General features: G+C 37.1%; 1 protein-coding gene across 8 annotated transcripts in view; it reads left to right on the top strand.

The window, feature by feature from the left end:
• The window catches only part of Plce1 (phospholipase C epsilon 1), a 349,441-nt gene that overhangs the window by 57,026 nt on the left and 270,935 nt on the right, over positions 1-21,480 (top strand). The gene's annotated exons all lie outside the window — the stretch shown is intronic.

The following is a 21,480-nucleotide window of genomic DNA, read 5'->3' on the forward strand; positions in this document are numbered from 1 at the left end:
TCTCCATATCTGTAGATTTTGTAATCACAGAGTCAACCAATGCAGATCAGATATATTCAGGGGAAAATGTATCTGCTGTGAACACGAACAGACTTTATTTCCTTGTCATCATTCCTTATATGATGCAGTGTAACAACTATTAATGTAGCAATTGCACCATATTATCTATTGTAAGTGATCTAGAAATAATTGAAAATAAAAGGGAAGATATGTATGGGCTATTATGTACCATTTTTCTTGCTTTATCATTTATCTGCACTTAAATATCTGCAGTTTTGGGGCTTCTAGATCATATCCTGTAGGCATACCAAAGAATGATTTGTCCAATTAATTCTTTGGCCTCATGCTTTAATTTTTTTTCTTGAATGCCTTGGTCAGAATGGTCCAGTGAAATTATATTTTCACAGCTGTGTAGAGAAAAGTGGATTTGAGTGAAAGACATTAATTAGGATTAATGCTTGCTGACTAACTATATTGGTATCCTCCTCCTCTTGCTAGTAAAAAAATTTAAACCTCACCCCTTATCCAGTTACACTCATACTCCCTCTCTCCTGCTTTCAATTTTTTGGCTTAACAATGTAGAATATTTTGGCAAGTGGCTGAAGTTTCCTGGCTAAGGACTGATTAGAGGTGTTTATCTTTTTTGAAAAAAAATTTTTCCCTGCTGAATTTTAGAGTTTAGAGACTTAACCTGAAATTTCAGTTCATGTTGCTGCTCCTGCTGCCAGACTCTTTCATGTAACCTGAGTTCCGTGTGTGCTGAGGTTGGACTCCCAGAAAGCAGCTGTGAAGACTCCGGAAGAAATTCTGTTAGCTCCTTTTATCCCTCTTTCTTAACCCGCAAGAGAATTTACTGCAGAAAAGTAAGTATGCCAAAATAGAGGACAAGAATTTCAGATTGAACAAAAAACAAAGAATAAAAATGAAAAGAATAAATCAAAACATAAAGAAAAAGAATAAGAATTATGTTTTTAAAAAAACTGAAGAGAGAGGTCAAAACCAGCTTCTGTATTCTGCTTTCTTCCTTCTAAAATGTATCTTTATGGTATATTATTTACTGTTAAGCACAGAAAATTAAACTTAAGAAGAAATTATTTCTGAGTGTTGAACAATATCTTTGTTGTTATATGTGTCCTTGGCTTATTCAAATTGAAAATAGCTCAGTTTTAGGAGATACAATGCTTTGGTTTGTTAAAAGGACCCATTGATAATAAATTGATTTTCTAAGTTATAAATTTTATGAATGAACAATTATCCACCGAGCCCTGTTGTCCAGTGCCTGTAAGAAATGGCTGTTGAAATAATATGGAAGCTGGGCATGGTGGCAAACACTTGTAATCCTAGGATTTGGGAGGCTGAGGCAGGAGGATCATTGTGAGTTAGAGGCTAGCCTTGGCTATAGAGTGAGTTCTAGACCAGCCTGAAATAACATGTCTTGTTTTCTGGTTTGGAAATTTGGTTGCCTGGGAGCTCAGGGACAGTTTGGATCTTGAAATAATTAAAATTTCATGGGATGCTTAGGCTATACTGTGCTTGGTGAGAGGTGAGGCTGCCTCTTTCATTATCGTGGGTTTTCTTTAGTTTACTACATGAATGTAGAAGGTGATGGCCTCTTGCTGCTGAGCATGTCAGAGAGAATCCAGGCCCTACACTGCCCCTTGCAGCTCCATCATGCCTGGTGCACCAGGGGAAAATGTGACGGGCTGTCCCAGGCCAGGCCTCTGATGCCTGTACTACTTTCCTTTATTCACTACCTCAGGGCAGTGAAGAATAAACTTACTTCTGTCACTTTGTGATTAAACCAGTTCTTTGGCTAGGATTTAGTAAAGGATGGAATAAAAAACTCTTGGCCTTGGACTCTGGCTTTGAGGTGAATATATTCATGTCTACTCATGTTCTCCTAATAATCTTAGGGCAGTATCAGCATCAGGACTTTTTTGCCTTGATGACCTACATCATAGGAATTAGCAGCTAGAAAAAACCGCATTCCTTAAAAGGGGCCATGGTTAGTACATGACCTGAAAAAAAGAATCAGAGCCAGTTGGCAAGGGCATTTTACACAGGAGTGATTCCGGCTGCCCACAGAATGACCACTGAATAGTGATGAGCCACAGGACCCTCTGTGGCAGCTAATTCAAATATGAAGACTCCTGGGGGCTTATAGCATCTTGGGATAGTGGGAAGGTTTCCATGGTAGAGATCAGATGACTCAGTGTTCAAGGATTTGCAGTTGCAATGTGGGGTTGGGGTTGACTGCCTTCTGATTCCCATGACTAGGCTAATGGTAGCTGAGGCAGGCCCTCCCTGAAAAGCCTTTCTTAGAGAGTGGTGCTGGCCTCATTTTCTCACACCCAAATGGGCCTTTTCAGTGGCTCATTGTTGTAGAAGCTGCAATCTACATAGCAACCTATGGCCTGCATAGGTACAGTATCTTCATGAACTGTATACAGGTCCTGCAGAGCTCAAATTTGAGTTCCTAACCCCTCCATGTGACCCCTACCTTGAATCATAGCCTCCTGCCTTGTACTTAGGCTGTCACTCTTCACACCATCAGAAAGCACAGCAGAAAACCAACTCAACCCTCCACAGTAGGAAGACCTGTAGTCCCCTCCAAGGATCTGTAGTGCCCTATTTCCTTTGAAACACTACAGCAGATTTCCTAGGAGAAAAGATGTTCTGGTTCTGTCGTCCTTTTAAAAACAGCTGTAGTAAGATAAAATTCTTGATAGAGATCTGAAGATGGCGGCTTGATAGGTAGCAGAGTAGAGAGCCTCTCTGAGAATGACAACTCAGATGCTAGAATTTAACAACATGGAGAAGACCAGACGAAAGGAGAGGGATTCTCATGATCCAGGAAGAAACTGAGGAAAAAGAAAAAGAAAGACAGGAAAGAAAAACATGGATGAAAGGCTGGAACCAGATGCACTCACTGGGACTGGTTCTGCGCTGTGCTTGGGCGAGCCTTGGAGTCGGATGATTCGTGGTCGCACTGAAGTCGTGGTCACTGAAATTAGGAGTTGGTGAATCCGGGGCCCTTGGCGGGAGGATGCGGTGCAGCATAGAGTAGAGCCAATAGGAGAGCTGCATTAATTCGTGGTGAGTGTTGGAAATTGGGTCTCACTGTGGGTGTGGCCAGCTGGAGGACATACTGCAATTGGGCAGTTTGGGCCTGAACCCAGAACCACAGTGGCATCAGTCAGCCACCCCTGGCCCAAAGAGGACTGGTGAGATCTGCTTGGGCTGGGTCATGCCCCTGGTTGGGACCCCATAGCCAGGGATGAAACTGTCCTGAACCTGTGACATCCACACAGCACAGACTAATGTGCTGAAGGCACTCACTGGTTCACTGGCAAAGAGAAGAGGGGCCACCCCACAGTCCCTGTGTGCACCTCAGATAACAGTAAACTGGAGGAGACAGCAAGCCCCCAGCCAGCACGCCTCAGAAAAACAGTAAGCAATATGGAAAGGGCCTGAGATTTCCACCATACACCTGTCTGAAAGAAACCAGAAACATGACAAGAGAAAGAAATAAGAAAAAGCCTCCAGCTGCTGACCCTGGGAAGATAAGTCCAGGAGAGGGAAATACAGAAGAGATCCAGGGCAACAGTCATGAAATATCAGCCACAGCATCATTGGACATAAAGAAATACCTTCGTGACCTCATAGACGAACTTAAAACTGAAATTCTAATCCAAGTGAGACAATATATAAAAAGATTAATAAAAGAAATGCTAAGCCCCTCTTAAGAAGACACAGATGGAAGAATGGAGGAACCCAGAAAAAGAATAGAAATGTTTGGTGAAGAATATAAACAAAATCTAGAATACATGAAACAGATCCAAAGAGATTACGAGGAAATTAAAAACTCCTTTGAAAGCTGGCAAAATGCCTTGGCAGAAACTAAAGTTAGCCTTTCAAAATTTGAAGATAGATTTGCAATGTGTGATCATGAAAGAAAGGGCCTCTTAAAAATAACAAGGAATCAGGAAGTAACAATACAAAGGCTAGAAGACGACAAGAGGATCTATAACTTAAGAATAAAAAACATGAGCGAAGAAGCAGGAGTAACCACAAATGAATTGCAAAGGCTATTCACAGAAATAATTAAGGAAAACTTCCCAAGCATAGGAAAAGGAAATGATATCCAGATAAATGAGGCACACAGAACTCCAGCCATCTACCACCAAAACAGATCTACACCCAGACATATAATAATCAAGATTCCAGAAATTCAGCACAAGAATAGAATATTAAAAGCAGTCAGAGAAAAGAAACAGATTACTTATAAAGGAAAATTCATCAAAATCACAACAGATTTCTCAACACAAACTGTCAAGTCAAGAAGAGCTTAGAGAGAAGTAGTCCAAACCCTGAAAGAAAATAGCCTCCAACCCCTGATGTACCCTGAAAAACTCTCTCTCAAAATTAATGGAGAAACAAGATGTTTCCATGACAAAGAGGAACTGTGGGAGTTCATGACCACCAATCCAGCCCTACAAAAAATACTGATAGACATTCTAGAGAGAGATAGAAAAAAAATACTAGGATTCCAGGAACAGTGGCAGAGAGGCCTCACTGAACAGTCTGGACAATGGAATGAAGGAGAAAAGTGGACAAATAATAACAGAAAAATAGAATAGCAGAGATGAGGCAGAGAAGGTTGACTATAATCTCTAATATAGATAGCCTTGATACACTAACAAAGAGAAGCACAGGCAGAGTAAATCAGGAGACAGGGTCCATCGAGATGCTCTGAATAGGAAATATACTCAACCTGAAAGAGGGTTAATTTTCTGAAAGTCAAAGATGAGAAAACAATCTCTATGTGATGGAACCAGAGAGAAATAGGGACAACTTGTGCAGCAGCTGCAGATAGGTTGGAAAGTCATGCCACTTTGTGTAGTGGAGAACTACTCAGCTGTAAGAAAGGAAAACCTTGACACTTTAGTAAGTAAAGGAGTACTGCTCAAGATCAAGCTCAGGGGTAAAAAGATTCAGCACCACTTAGAAAGATAACACATTGCCCCCCTAATCTAAAAACTAAAGGAGTTAGTAGGACCCAAAATATACAAAGCACCCTGAGAAAGGGAACAGAGAGCAATTGTCTAAAAAAGGAAGGCAGAGGACATTGTTAATAGCATATCAGGATTTAAAAGCCATATTAGTCTTATCACTCTGTTTAGTTTGATTTTATTCTGTTCCAGTCTGTCTACTCCTACTAGATTTGAGGGCATAGACAGCTGTCCCCAAAATAGCAGGGTATACCACAGTAACTATCCTTAATTTGCTATTAACTTAAACTGAAGCCCTATATTACTTACATTATCTTACTATGACTGATCTTGTTTGAATCTGGTTTGTTTGACTGCTGTTTAGCCTCGACTGATTTTATTCAAATTTGGTATGCTCGATAATATCAAGTCTAAGAGTAGAGGCAACTACTCTGAAGATGACAAGATGCAATAAGATACCCATTCTGGTTTGATTATTAATTGCTTTTGAAATCCTACAATGTTTCCAAAGTTGTGTTCTTATTGAATACTATGTTCAATTAATTATGCCTGATGTTGTAGACAATTCCATTGAAAATAACAAGAGACAGCATAGTAACTACCTAGTATTGTGGTTTTATATGTCTTTTTTGTTTCATGTTTTTTTCTGAGAATTTGTTTAGTTGTCTTTTTTTGATCTGTTTTTCCCTATAATACAGAAAGGATACGTATACATGTAGAGATTTACACATGTGTAGAACTTCTAAACAGTTTACAGGAACAGATTATGTAATACCTGATGCAACAAACAGATACTCTGAAGGAGAGACAGTAAGATACCCAGTGCTAATTCTGTCACATCATAATATAAAACTAGCAATATTATTATTTACTTTTCAGAGTGATATTAGTCTAATGTCTTATGTTTAATTTCAACATACATAAAGATATGGACAGCTATTTCCAAGAGAACGAGAGACACTATGGCAGCCATTGTTGACTTCCCTATTGTCTGGTCTTGTAGACCTTAAATGCTTTTATCATCTTATTCTTATTGGTTTAGTACTATACTGTTCAGTATGTGTTCACTGTGTGTGAAGATGTGAACAACTATATGGAAGAAAATCAGAGACAACATGATAGACAGTGAAGATCTCCAGTGGTCTTGCTTTGACCACTGTGTTTCTTAAAGTTGTTTCCTTATGATCTGTTTTGTTCTGTTTAATTTTACCCTCTTTAAAATAAATAAATTAGAAAAAGATAAACTTCTCACCAGTACAATGCACCCATTTAAAGTATATTAAAATATGCATGCAGCCTTCCCCCACAGAATATTTTTATCACTTTTAAAAGAATGCATGCACCCTTTAGCGTCATCTTGCTGTCTCCCACCTCTTGCCTCTACTCTAGCCCTCAAAAATGAGTAATCTACTTTCTTCCTTTTATGAGTTTTCTAAACTTTCATATGAATGGACTTAAAGTATGTAGTGTTTTGTAACAGGTTTCATTCACTTAGCATAATGTTTTCAAGATTCATTTTTATCTCTACTGCCACATGTATCATGGCATTCAGTGTTTTTCAAATAACATTTTGTTGTATGGATATACCACATCTTATCCATTCATTAGTTGTTGGATGTTGGATTGTTTTCACTGTTTGGCTATTATGAATAATACTCTTGTGACCATTCAAGAAGTTTTTGTGAGGACATTTATTTTTATTTCTCTTGGATATGTACCTAGGAATGGACTGCTGGGTCATGTAATAGCGTTTGCCCTTTTGAAGAACTGTGAGACTCTTCCAAAACAGCTACACCATTTTACATTCTTCCCAGTAATGCACAGTGGTTCCAATTTCTCTACATCCTGACCAGCATTTTTTAGTCTTTTTGATTATACCCACCCTACTGGTTATTAAGGGATATTTCATTAGAGTTTTGATTTGCATTTCCTGATGATTGACAATGTGAACATTTTTTCATATGTTAGTTGGACAATTGTTTTGGAGAAATGCCAGATCTTTTGCCCATTTTTAAATTGAGTTGTCTTTTTATTTTTGACTTCTTATATAGTGTGAATACAAGTCTATTAATATGTAAATGATTTGCAATACATATTTAAAGGTGTATACATAGATATAATAAAAGTCAAAAGAGTGAGAAAGAAAGTTTATCATTTTAATTCACAGTAAAACTTGTTAAACATGTTCTTTGGACACAAATCTCATTGTCAATTTTTCTCTCATTTCCTTACAAGCAGCAATCGCCAAGTAAGTTTTATTTTTAAATCTCCCCCCCTCAAAAAAATAATCTTCCTCTCCCATAGTCTCCTCCATCTTTAGTTTATATAGTATTTTCATTTCTTCTTCTTCCCCCTTTTGGCTTAACCTTTTCATTATATAGATCATTTTTATTATTATCCAAATTTTGTACCACAGACCTGGGAACCAAATTTTCAGTCTGCAAATTTGTGTATCACTAAAAAGACACCCAATACTGATGGTTAAGGAGAAAAGATACTACCTAATAATACTATACTCCATTGTGCACAAGTGAATGCAGATCCAGGACTAGAGTGAGGCAAGTGAGGTGCCCAGGTACAGAATTTAAGGAGGCACTACATTCCCAGATCTCCCAAGTGCCAACCTTGGACTGATCAGTGAAGACCTCCTTAAATTTAGAGTGCAGGACAACTCACTTGTCTTATCCTAGTCCCAGCCCGGGTTACAAAGTTAGAGAAGCATCTAGTTTAGAAATCTTCCTACTTTGGATATAGCTTTGCCTGAATCTCCCATGTACCTCACTGTAAATATTCTTAAAATACAGGCAAAAAGCAGCTTGTGTACATTTATAAAGGATTGAAAAAGATTGAAAGAATAATGTTTCCTGCCATGTGAAATTCGTGTTTCAGTGTTCATAGGTAAAGGTTGTTGGAACATAGTCACACTTACGCCTTTGCGTGTCATCTGTCTGTAGCTGCTTTCATGCTGGATGTTGGAACTGTGTAGTGTAACAGAGGTTCCTTACCCTTTGCTTAGAGACCTCCTCTACCTGAGATGAATCTCATATCCTCTCAGTGAACTTCCCTGTAGCCCCTCACTCCAACCCTGATACTGGTCCAGAAATTCTCTGACACTTAATGCTGAATACATATTTCTTGAGTGATTTCCCAAGTTACAAAGAAAAAAAAAGAGATTTCTACCCATTCTTAATATTTTCTGCTCTCCTTCCTAGATCCCGTGCAAGTAGGTTAGTTGTCTCCTAACCCCATGAGTTTGGAAACAGCTCTCTATACAATGCCTGAACAGAAGAGGGATTTCCCACTGAAGTTCAGAAAGGTCTTTTTCAGGCCTGCAAACCCAGAGATCTAGGCTTGTCACCTCCCAGACATCCTGAAAGGCAGAAAAAAAAATCACATTTATATATTTTTGTCTCTAGCTCCAGTTTTTTGTTTGTTTGTTTTTGTTTTGTTTTTGAGACAGAGTCTCACTGTGTGGTTCAGGCTGGCCTCATTTTGTAGCTTGGGCTGGTCTCAGACATGTAACAATTATCCTGTCTCAGCCTCCCAAGTGCTGTCCAGTTTTCACCTGACTGTAAAAACCTTTAGGAAAGTTTCCAGATGTTTTGTCCTTTATAAGGGAGGCATTGAGACAACTATGTGCTGAAATGTATTGTGGGGAAAGTTCAGAAACTTTCTTCCGAAGTTCTGTCCCTGTTCTGTAGAACCCCTCATCCTTACCAGGCCAAGTTTTTACATGGAGCAGAGGACTCTCACTTCTATTTCTCCATGGTCATCAAAGAGGAGGGTGATAGCGATTGGATACAGTGATGTGTCAACCTTTTGGAGCTTTCAATGATACGAATAGCCTGTTGCTGCTGTGTGCCACAGGTTCCCCACCACTGGTAGGAATAACGTGCTGTAGCTGGAAGGTGGCAGAATCATGCTTGAGGTTTGGGGACTGTGTGGCCACTTTCTTTGAACTGTCTGACCCCAATACTTCTAACAGTAGACCTGAAACAGACCTACCTTTCTTAAAAAGACCGAGTACCAATTCTATTTCTCACATATTTCACTTTCCCCATTAAGTGATTGTGTGACCTGGAGCAAGGCATTTAGGGCCTGGGATCTTTGTTCCTTTGCATATAAAAAGAGTGAGGTAGTTATGTGTGCAGTCATTGGCTGTCCTATGTCAGAGACAGTGTGTGTAATTTGCATATGTAATTTAACCAGTTATAAATTACACATCTGTCCTGTCAACTCTACAGACTCTCCCATCTATGACTTCTTGGATGAAATCTTGACCTTGGATGTTGGGTTGAGTAAATATTCTACCTTGTCATTCCTCAACATTTGTTATAGTGGAAGGGCAGAGGGGAGATGCTGTTCACCATCTGCTAAAACCCCAGAAAGGTAAAAAGCAAGCATTTGCCAGGTGCTTACTGTGTGGTAGGTCCTGTTTCTTTTCTTTCCTTTTATTCTCCTTGCAGCTTTCTGCAATACCTGTCTATTCTCAAGGCAGGTTTTATAAAGACCTCATTTCTTGCTCAGTGCTCAGTACAAGTAACATGACAAAGGTCGCAGTGTCAGAACTTGGACGCAGGCCTAGCTGCTTCTGAAGTCCACTCCCATAACTACTCCTCAGAAGTTCCTCTGGAAGGTTCTGATGCAACTCACTCCTGTAACTTGGCAGAGGTTTGCTCCCTGTTATTAAATGTGCAAATGTTGAGCTGGACAAGTACTTAAAATCTTTCTTTTTTCAAAGTAAGCTGGGAGTGACCTTTGGATGAAATGGGAGATGTGGAGAACAATACCAATTTTTAATGTAAGAGAAGTATTGCCTATTGAAATGGCTAAGATTTATTTTTATGACTCAGCCTGCTAGGAGAAGAAAACCAAGCCCGGAGGTTTGAATTTTTTACTTAATTGCTGTAATTTAGGAGTACACATTTAAAAAGTTTCACAAGTAAGTAAGCAAGAACGAAGTCCACAGCAAGCTGCACACGTCTGAGTCAGAATGTTTAGCTTATTCATGATCTTGCTGAAGTACTGCAAACTCCTGGGAACATAATTTAGGATTTTCCCATTTTAAAGTTTTTTCTGCTATTCAATTCTGACCAACTGACCTGAGGATGGAAAACAACTGTATAGCACTTCTCTGTGTAGTCATGCTATTAAGATTAAATTATCACTTACTTCATTAGATCAGGAGGTGGGAGGAAAAATTTGAAACTAGTTATAGATTTGAACAATTGGCAAACATTATAAACTCTCTCTGCAAGTATAACTTTTATCTCTTTGCTCCATGCTCCTAAGTATTCAGAGTGAGGAACCCTTGGGAGAAGAAACACAAAAGTACTTTGGAGGCGTAAAATAAAGCTAGAGCCAGCCAATTTTCCTATCATAAGCGCTTCCCAAGCATCAAGTCAAATCTGCTTATTAAACTCAATTCTTAAAAATTTTTTTTCCTGGTGCTAGTGTGAAATAATAACTTCATTTTCAGGTTGAGATTAGATAATTTTTATCATTGACGCCTACTTCCTCTTACCCCTATGTTTTAATGTACTAAGGAATCAATTTGTAAGATCATGTTGAGTAGCTTTGGAGAGATTTAGCACCAAATTATAGATGGTGACACTTCAATAGTGAATGTGATGCCTCAAGAGCCAGTGTGTGGGAGTTTGGCAGTTGGAAAACCTTATGGCTTCAGTTTTTCCAGATTGTGTACCTTCCATCAAATAGTAATTCCTTAGCCTTGAAAAATTCTCTTGTGGAACTGTGGAAAAGTTGGTTTGAGTTCTAAATTGTTCAATAGCAAAATACATTATTTTTTTCTTTAATGAGACCCAGAAAATGGTTCAATCCCCAGGTGTACCAGCCCATTTTCTTTTAAATGGCCATAAAGCAAATATGGGTGTCATTGATAATGTGGCTCTGGTATCACTGATATTTTTGTAAGCAGAATGCCATTATTATGGTGACCATATTTTCAAAATAAAATATTGGGAACTTTATTGAGGGAAGGACAGAGTACTTGAAATTGAGAATGACCTGGGAAATCCAGAATGAATGGTCTTGGTAGTTACTAATCACAATAGGAAGAAAAGAGAATGTGAGTTAACCAGTTTAAGTCTGATTTGCTGCTAGAAAAATCAAGAACCTCAAGATGAATGATGTTATGGTGACAAAGAGCTATCATTCATGTGTAAAGACTGCACATTAGAAGCCTTAAAAATCCAGTGAATTTTTCTGTTTTTGTTATTTTGAATTTTGTCAAGCACATTTGGTAACTACTATGCTTTGGATGTGCAAAGGTCATGAAATTTATTTATCTTATACACTAGGACAAACTCACCTAAATAAAGGTTGTCCCTTTCTAAGGGATCACTTTGAGAGGCTGCGCCCATTTTCGGTTTATGCTACCATCGTGGATGATATCATAATCCTTTGAGCTTGGATTGGGATGTTAGAAACAGTTCCTTCAAGCAGGCCAATACTAGCTTGAGTAGAATATCAGAAGATGTGTGACTATGAAAGATAAGTGATTGTAGTTGGGGGGGGTGTCTTATAAACCAACAAGGTGAGAGGGGATGTTTTAGAAATACTTTGAGCATAGGTAAAATGGTTAGTCATGCATACAACACACTTGGCCAGGGATTCAGAGTCCTGCCCACTACCTTCCTTTAATAATTCAAAGGTTCTCACAAACCCATACTAGCTTGGACTGCACTGAGTTTCATGAGCACAAAGCTTGTGCTGGAGGGCACATTGGAATTTCATCCCATCTCTCCTCCTTTTCTTGGTCAGGTGCCTTTCCATAGAACACAGCATAACCAAACATACATGATGATACAGGGTAACACCAAAGTACATGGTTATATGGGATAGCACTCCACAGAACAGAATCAAAAAGCTACCAAAGCCCAAGGCCGTACCTGGTTTTCTAATGGATTCAACTGTTGTGTTCTCAGCACAGTGGAATCCATTGAGTTCCTGTGACCTGAAATATAAAGAAATTAAAAATATTTACTAATGTGAGTCAGATTTATTTCACTTATGAGTATAGTCTCAGGTTGCTCCCATTTGCCTATAAAAGCCTCAAGATCACCCCTTTTTATAGCCCAGTTATATTCCACTGCATAAAAATAATACATCTTGGCTGGAGATTTAGCTCTGTGGCATAAGCACCTGCCTTGCAAGTGTGCGGTCATGAATTTGATCCCCAGTACTGATAAAAAAATACATCTTTTTTATTCATTTTGTGGTTGATGGGCTTTTTGGTTTCTGAGGTTTAGCTATTACAAATTGTGCTGCTGTAAACATGGGTGCACGTATATCGCTGTGACATGACATTTTTACAACTTGTAGGTATACACATATAACTGTATGTGTGTTTAAGTGTGCACAATAGATAACCATACTACTAATTCTCTATTAGTTCATCAAAAAGAATAGTTCTCCAAGCGCAGCCAGAATGGGGAGGCAGATGTAGATACCTCAAACCCACTTATCCACTTCACTGCACAGTTTTTTAATTTTAAACATTTCATCCATGGACATTTTTGCATGTGTTGATTATTACAGATGTCCCAATTTTTCTTTTGGTTATATACCAAACCACAGAAACATAGGATATGTGAATATTAATATTTCTGTAAGAGAAAATACCCCTCTGCCCCAGTTCCCATTACAGTTCTGGTTGCTTCTGGTCTCTTAGAAAGGGCTCATCACTGTGATGCACACCGGTTACTATGATGTACATTGTATAAACTAGTCCCCAACTTACAAGGCATTCTACCTCTGAAATTGCTGCTTGCTTATCCAATATAAGCCTTAGGCTTATAGAGCTCAGGGCCTGATATTCTGGGAATGATCCCAATCCGTGCCTGTTGATGTAAATAAATCTGCCTCCAAATCTTGGGTGTCATTTGGTGTTTCTGCTTGCTGGTGTATTCCAACTGGGGAGATAATAGTAAATGGTTTTCTAAAGTCATTGTGCTGGGCCAGGGATTTAGCTCAGCGGCATCAAGTGCCTGCCTTGGAATCGTGCAGTCATGAGTTCAATCCCGGTACGGAAAAAAAAGAAAGAAAGAAAGAAAACTCTGTCCTAAAGTCATTGTGCAAGTTTATACCCCTCCACCTACCATCCTCAGTGATTTATAGAAGATTTTGGATGTATATCTTCTCTAATACTTGACATTATTAGCTTGTTATTACCCCAGTCAAATTATCAAATTTGTTAAAAGAAATATCCTCATGTTTTAATTGGTTTCCTTGGTGAAATGCCTCAGGTATTTTGCCCACTTTCTGTTGATGTTTCTTATTGATTTGTAGCATTTAAAAATATTCCTAATGTTTTGTGTTTTGTTTGCATATATTGATAATATTTTCTCCCAGTTTTATATTGTCTTCAGTAATATTTATTTTCATAAAATTTTTACTTTTCTAATCAAATTTGTTGAACATTTACTTTATGATCAATGCTTTTTTTATATTAAAAGTAAAGCAAAAGAGGACAGAACAAAGCAAATCAGAACAGAACAATGTAAACAGCACAGCCCTTCACAACAAGACAACTGGATATTAACAGTAGCTATGATAATGTCTCCTTCTTTGAAGTAACTGAGCATACTTTTACATACAATACCATCAAACGTAACCAGAATAGTATAACACCATTCACAGGAATGAAAGTATTACAGGACATTCAAAACCAAATAACAGAAAATGAACAATGACTTCTATTATATCTCATTTTCTAAAAAATTTGTTTGTACTATCACACATATTAAAATCCAGTGAGACACAACATGATAGAACCAATGGAAACAGAAGAACAAAAGCATGGTATGACTTCAAAGCAAGATGATATTAAATCAACAATGGCTGCCATAGTGTCTTGTTTTCTTCAAAGTAACTGTTCATACCATCACACATAATACAATCAAACAAAACAGAATAAAACCATTACAACCACCGAATGAAAACATTATGAGGCTTCAAAGGAATATATTAGGGAACCATGATTACCATAAAATCTTATGTACTCTTATCATTTCTTACACTAGGGAGACTATATGGTATTTATCTTTGTGAGTTCATTTCACCTATGAGTATGGTCTCAAGTTGCATCCATTTATTTATAAATATCTCAATGTGATCATTCTTTATAGCTGAGTAGTACTCCATTGTATAAAAATACCACAACTTTTTTCTCCATTCCTCAGTTGATGGGCACTTAGGCTGTTTCCAAGATCTAGCTATTATAAATTATGCTGCTATAAACACGAGTGCACATGTATCACTGTGATGTTTTCATTTCTGGGAATATGCCCAGAAGTAGAATAGCTGTATCAAATGGGATTTTCAATCTCAGCTTTTTGAGGAATTTCCAGACTAACCTCCTCAGTAGTTGCACCAGTCTACACTCCCACCAACAGTGCAGAAGAGTTCCCTTTTCCTAACAGCATCTCTGGCATTTGTTGTTGGTAGTTTTCCTGATCCTGGCCATTCCTTCTGGAGTGAGATGCAATGTTAGTGTTTTGTTAATTTGCATTTCTCAAGTGACCAATGATGCTGAGCATGTCTTCATGTATTTATTTGATCTTTATGTTTCTTCATCTGAGAACTGTGTGTTCATCTCAGATGCCCATTTTTGGATTGGGTCTTTGAATTTTGGAGGTCTGATTTTTTTTTTAATTCTTTATATGTTCTAGACATAAGTCCTTTGTCTGAGGGACAGTTGACTAAGATTTTTTTCCAATTTATGTGTTTCCTTTTACTCTGCAGGAGATTTCTTTTGACATGCAGAAGCTCTTTAATAAGATGTGATCCCAGTTATTGATTCTGGGAAGTATTTCCCATATGATTTGATTCTTGTTTATGAATTCTCTACCTAACCCTATGTCTTCAAGATTTTTACCTACTTTGTCTTCCAACAGATTTAGTGTTTCTGTTTTAATATTCAGATCTTTGATCCATGTAGTTTAGTACATGGTGATAGGCATGGGTCTAGCTTTAGTTTTCGGCATATGGAGAGCCAATTTTTCCAACACCATTCTTTAAAGAAACTATCATTCTTCCATTGAACGTGCTTGGCCTGTTTATCAATGATAAGGTGGTTAAGTGCGTTTGTAGTTGTAGTTGTATCTTCTAATCTATTTCATTGATCTTCAGATCTGTTTTTATTCCAGTAACATGTTGATTTTATTACAGTAGGTTTGTAGCATAATTTCAAGTCAGGGATTGTGATGCCTCCTGCCTTGCCTTTGCTGCTTAGAATTGCCTTTGCTATTCTAGGTCTCTTCTGGTTCCAGATGAATTTTAGGAATGATTTCTCTACATCTATGAGGTATGCTAGTGGTATTTTGATTGAGATTGCATTGAATCTGTATTACAGATTTTGGGAGAATGGCCATTTTCATAATATTTATTCTTCCTATCCATGAGCAAGGGATGTCTTTCCATTTTCTGAGATCCTCTTCAATTTCTTTTTTCAAGGTATTATAATTTTCCCTGTATAGATCTTTTACTTCTTTCATGAGATTAATTCCTAAGTATTTCATTTTTGGGGATGGTAGTGTGAGGGGTGTGGCTTCTCTTATTTCTCTGTCAGTGATTTTGTTGTTAGTGTATAGGAATGCTATTGATTTTTGAGAATTGACTTTGTATCTAGCTACATTACTGAATTTATTTATTGTATCTAGGAGTCTTTCAATGTAGTTTTGATGGTCTTCTATGTAGAGTATCATGTCATTTGTAAATAATGATAATTTAACTTCCTCTTTTCCTATCTTTGCTCCTTTTTTTCCTCTCTCTTGTCTAATTGCCATAGCTAGTATTTCCAGCACTACGTTGAATAGGAGCAGTGATTAAAATAGACTTCCTTGTCTTGTGATTTTAAGGTAAAGACTTTCAGTTTGTGGCCATTTAATATGATGCTGGATGTTGGTTTGTCATAGATGGCCTTTATCATATTGAGGTAAAGACCATCTATTCCAATTTTCTGTCAGGTTCTTATCATGAATGAATGTTGGACCTTATCAAAAGCTTTTTCTGCATCTATAGAAATGATCATGTGATTCTTACTTTTGGCTCTATTGATATGGTGGATTACATTTATTGATTTATGTATGTTGAACCATCCCTGCATGCCTGGGATGAATCCCACTTGTTCATGGTGTATAATCTTCTTGATGATTTGCTGCATCCTGTTTGTCAATATTTTATTGAGGATTTTTGCATCTTTGTTCATTAGGGAGATTGGCCTGTAGTTCTCTTTTTCAGTTGGGTCTTTCTCAGGTTTTAGTATTAGAGTAATATTTGCTTACAGGAATGACTTAGGAAGAGTTGCTTCACTTTTGTTTTCATTGAATTGTTTGAGGAGTGTCAGCATTGAGTCTTCTTTGAATGTCTTGTAGAATTCCGCAGTGAATCCATCTGGGCCTGGGCTCTTCTTTGTTAGTAAGGATTACATTTTCAATTTCATTATTAGAAATTGAATTATTCAGCAATTTTACATCTTCTTGACCCAGCTTTGGTAGTTTATATGTTTCTAGGAATGTCCTTTTCTTCTGTTTTATCAAACCTATGAGAGTAGATCTTTTCGATATAGGTATTGATGATCATCTGTATTTCCAAAGAATCTGTAGTGATTTCACTCTTTTCATTCCTTATTGCATGAATTTGAGTTCTTTCTTTCTTTCTTTTTGATAAGGTTGGCTAGAGGCTTATCAATTTTATTTATTTTTTCAAAGAACCAAGTCTTTGATTCATTGATTCTTTGGATTGTTTTCTTAGTCTCTATTGCATTAATTTCTGCTTTGACCTTTATAATTTCCTACCTTGTTTTGGCTTTGGGCTTCACTTGCTCTTCTTTTTCTAGATGTTTGAGGTGTAGCATCAGGTTGTTTATTTGTGTTCATTGTGTTTTCTTGATGTGTGAATTCACTGACAAAAATTTTCCTTTGAGGACTGCTTTCATTGCATCCCACAGATTCCAGTAAGTTGTATTTGTATTTTCGTTTGTTTGTAGATATTGTTTAATTTCTTCTTTGATTTCCTCTGTGACACACTGATTGCTCAAGAGTGTATTATTTAATTTGTATGTGTTTGTGGGGTTTTTGCAATTTCTTTTTATCATTAATTTCTCGTTTTATGGTGCTATGAGCTAATAACACACTTAGGATAATTTTAATTCTTTTGCCTTAAGTATGCTCTGTGGGCTATTGTACTTTCTATTTTAAAGAATGTCCCATGTACTGCTGAGAAGAATGTATATTCTGATGTTGTTGGAACACTCTGTATGTCTGTCAAGTCCATTGTTCACAGGTGTGATTCAGTTCTGTTATTTCTTTGCTAATTTTCTGTCTGGTTGATCTTTCCCTTGGTGTCAATGGTGTATTAAGGTCTCCTGTTATAATTCTGTTATTGCTAATTTGTTTTTTCATTTCTGTTAATACTTGTTTTATATAGCTGGGTGCTCCGGAATTTGGTGATTGTATGTTTAAGATTGTTATCTCTTCCTCTTGAAGTTGTCCCCTAACTAGCATGTGGTGACCTTCTTTATCTCTTTGGATCATTCTTGGTTTGAAGCTCACATTGTCTGCCAACAGAATAGCTACCCCTGCTTTTTTGCAGTTTCCTGTTGCATGAAGAATTGTTTTCTATCCTTTGACTTTCAATGTATGAGTTTCCTTTTGGGTTATATGGGTTTCTTGTATACAGCATATGGTTGGATGTTGTTTCTTGATCCATTCTGCCAGTCTGCTTTTATAATTGGTGAATTGAGGCCATTTACATTAATGGTTACAGTTGTTATATATTGGTTTATTTTTGACATGTTATCCTTCTGCTGTTGCATCTTTACCTTTCCCCTGTGTTTGTCTGCCTTGCTTAGTGGTTTTTTCCTATATCTGTTTAAAATGTCTTTCAGTTTTCTTTGTGGGGTTGGTTTGGTGATCATGAAGTTCTTCAGCTGTTCTTTATTATGGAAGAATCTTATTTCTCCATCCATTTTGAAGGACAGTTTTGCAGGGTACATCAGTCTGGGTTGGAAGTTGTTTTCCTTTAGGATATGAAATACTTTACAACATGCTCTTCTTGACTTCATTTTTTGCATTGAGAAATCTGCTGTGATTCTGATAGGTTTTCCTTTATAGGTGATCTCTAACAGCTTTTAATATTCTGTTCTTAATATATTTTCTCTCTAACAGCTTTTAATATTCTGTTCTTATGTTGGATTTCTGGGATGGTGCTTATTATGTGTCTGGGTGTAGTTTTATTTTGGTTATGGCTATTTGAAGTTTGATATGCTTCATTGATCTTTATGTCAGTTTCCATTCTCGTGTTTGGGAAATTTTCAGGTATTACTTCTGTGAATAGCCTCTTGATCTCATTTGAGTTGTCTTCTTCTTTTTCATTTATCCCTATCAATCTTATGTTGTTTTTCTTTGTGCTGTCTTGCACTGTTGAATTATTAGTTCCTGATTCCTTGTTACTTTTGAAAGATCTTTCCTTTCTTGTTCACTAGCTACAGTCTTGTCTTTGAGGTCTGAAATTCTGTCTTCACTTTTGTTGAGGTGGTTTTGCCAACTTTCAATGGAATTTTTGATTTCCTGTATTTTCTGTTTCTTATATTGTTCATTCAGGGTTTCTATTTTTTTGCATTGTTTCTCTGATGTTTTAATTATGTCTTCAGATGTGTTCAGCAGTTCTTTAATTATGTTTATCATTTCTTCTGTTACATGGGAGATTATTTCTGATTTGAGTTCTTTTATAGCTTCCTGGAGTTGTTTTTTTATTTCAGTTGATATCATTTCAGGCATTTCAGGTGTATGGCTTATATTTTCTTCTATGTACATGTCTCCTAGGCTTTCTTGGGTGGACTGGAGTTTGAGATTGCATTTTGGTCTTCATCTTGTCAGTTTCCTATATTTCTGGGTTTCGAGCAATGTTCCAATGCTTCCTCTGGGTGTGTTGGAAATCACCTCATGTGCCCTTGGCTCCTGGAATTCAGGCGGCCTCAGCTTTCCGGATTGAAAGAAGGTTGGTAGGCATTGTCTAGTCAGGCCAGCAGAACCTCAGGTGCCACCTCTGGGTTCAGAAAGTTGGGCGGGCTCCAGATAGCCGCTAGGAGCAAACAATCAATGCTTTTTGTTAAAATTTTTTTCTACATGAAGTCTAAGAGAATCACTTACATTTTTTGCTGTAAGCTTTAATGAGATTCCATGAATGCATGCATCTTCTTTAGTCCTCTACTCTAGTTCATTGGGTTTTGTTGTTTTGTTTTGTTTCTGTTTTTTTTTTTTTTTAAAGACAGGGTCTTGTTATGTAGTTTAGGCTGACTTGAACTCACTGTGTAGCCTAAGCTGGTCTCAAACTCCTCTTGCCTCAGCTTCTAGAGTGCTGGGATCACAGGTATATACCACCATGCCTGGTTTGTTCATTGATTTTTATCCATCACTATGACAATGACATTAAGAAGTCCTAACTTCTCAGAAGTATCATAATTACTCTTGACCCTTTACACAAATGCTCTTCTTTGAATTATTATTAAGGTATAACACACCTACAAATACACAAACCATAAAAATATGCAGGTAAGTATATTTCATAAAGTAAACACAGAGATTTAACCACAGTACCAAAATCAACATATGGAACATTATCACCCCAGAAACCTTCAATGACCTCCTTCCAGTTTCTTTTTTCTGTACCGCCCACAGAAACAACCAATCCCATCTGCTAACACCATAGGATTATTTAGTGTGTTTGAACTATATACATACATTCCTTATATGAGCTACTCTATAGAGCTAATTTTACATCCACATCATGTCTGTGAGCTTTATCTATATAGTTGCAGCTATGCATTCTCCTTGCTATTTTCTGTACCCTTCATGAGTACCTTCCCCAGGTTCCTGTTAACTCAATTTATTGGTTTATTCTCAGTTTGGGGCTATTTGGATAGCACTAGTTTGTTTCCTACTAATCTCCAAGCCCTTGCCTCAGCTGGCTCCTACTCATTTTACTGTTTAAGAGCTTGCATTTTAAAAAACCTAAGAATGTCCTGTCCCTTTTGTGAAGTGATTTTATAATACCCGATCTACCAAATTTTTCTCTATCAGGATGTCTAACCTTGTAGCCCGTGCCTTAATTTAAGTTCTTAAATGCATTTCTTGAAAGATTTTTGGAAATACAAGGTTTGAGAAATAATTACTATTTAGTAGGTCTAACTGTCTGTCAAGAAGGAATTTTAGTAGTTTTTCCTAAACATTTAAACACTGTGTTCCCTTGTAGTCATATGCAGGGGAAAGTGGAAGAAGATGGCTTCCAAGAGTTTATTCACATCTAAGAGGTGACTGGCATAACCACCTGCCATTCAGTTACTTTTCTACAAGCCATATATATAGTATGAATTGTTGGAGAAAGTTAACAGGGTTGTTAGTGACCTACATACTTCTGCTCTTAACTGGTTCCAGTTTATGGTATTTAGTAGTTGGAAGAAATTGAAGCAGAGTATGTATTAATACTTTAGTCTATTTTAATGCTGTCAAATGACTAAGTAATGAATATGTGTTGATAAATTCTTCTCAACCCATTTTCAGATTAGGACTTCTGGAAATCAAAAGGCACTGTGATTTAATGGTAGTTCAAAAATGCATCATTTTCTTACTGATGGGATAAGACGTGAATATGCTAAATCATCAACTGTTAAAGTAGAAAGCAAAATCCAAAGCAAACAACTAAGACTTTAGTACTTAGAAGAAACTTAAATAGTAATTGCAGAATAGCTTCAGTTATTCATGAGTAGAAATAATTTTAAGATTTTGCTGGACGTCTTGATTTAGGTATATAATCAGACATCTTCGTCATTTGCCTCTTTGAAGAAAAACTGACCATCAGAGTAGAAATTATGCTCATTAAAAAGACATTATTACATAAATTTTGGAGCTAACTATATCAGAACTCACTGGAAATATTCAATTATGTGGTCAAACAAGGATCAATATTGGAGGCCAGTGGCCTTTATGGAATAATTGTTAGGAGACCACCCTCATGAAATCTTAGCTACCTGGGTTCAAAGTTGAAATGTGCCAGGACTGATATATTCACAGTTCTTGGAAACAACTCTGCCTGGTAAACATCTGCATTCTTGTTAATGGGATCGAAATATAACAGTGACAAGCAGTTTCCTGCAGACCTCCAGATAGGCTTTGGGTCATCTAACTCATTACTTAGATTCCTTTATTTGTGTTTTTAAAAATCTTCTCTCTCTAGTAAGGCTTAAAACTTGAAAAAAAATTAACACACATTTTTTGTAAAGAAAAATTGACATATACAATTTAAAAAGTGGTTATTCTTTCCTGATCCCTGTTGTATTCCTACATTACTTTTGGTGGTTCTGGTTCCAAACTTTTACTTGCCTATGAATTCTAGGTTTGAAACTTCCTGAAGGGACAATTTCTTATTTAGTTTTGTAACCCTTCTG

Source organism: Cavia porcellus, unplaced genomic scaffold (genome assembly GCF_034190915.1).
Source record: "Cavia porcellus strain 051 isolate PalLab524CR breed Dunkin Hartley unplaced genomic scaffold, mCavPor4.1 scaffold_28, whole genome shotgun sequence".
In the NCBI taxonomy this organism is placed as follows: Eukaryota; Metazoa; Chordata; class Mammalia; order Rodentia; family Caviidae; genus Cavia; species Cavia porcellus.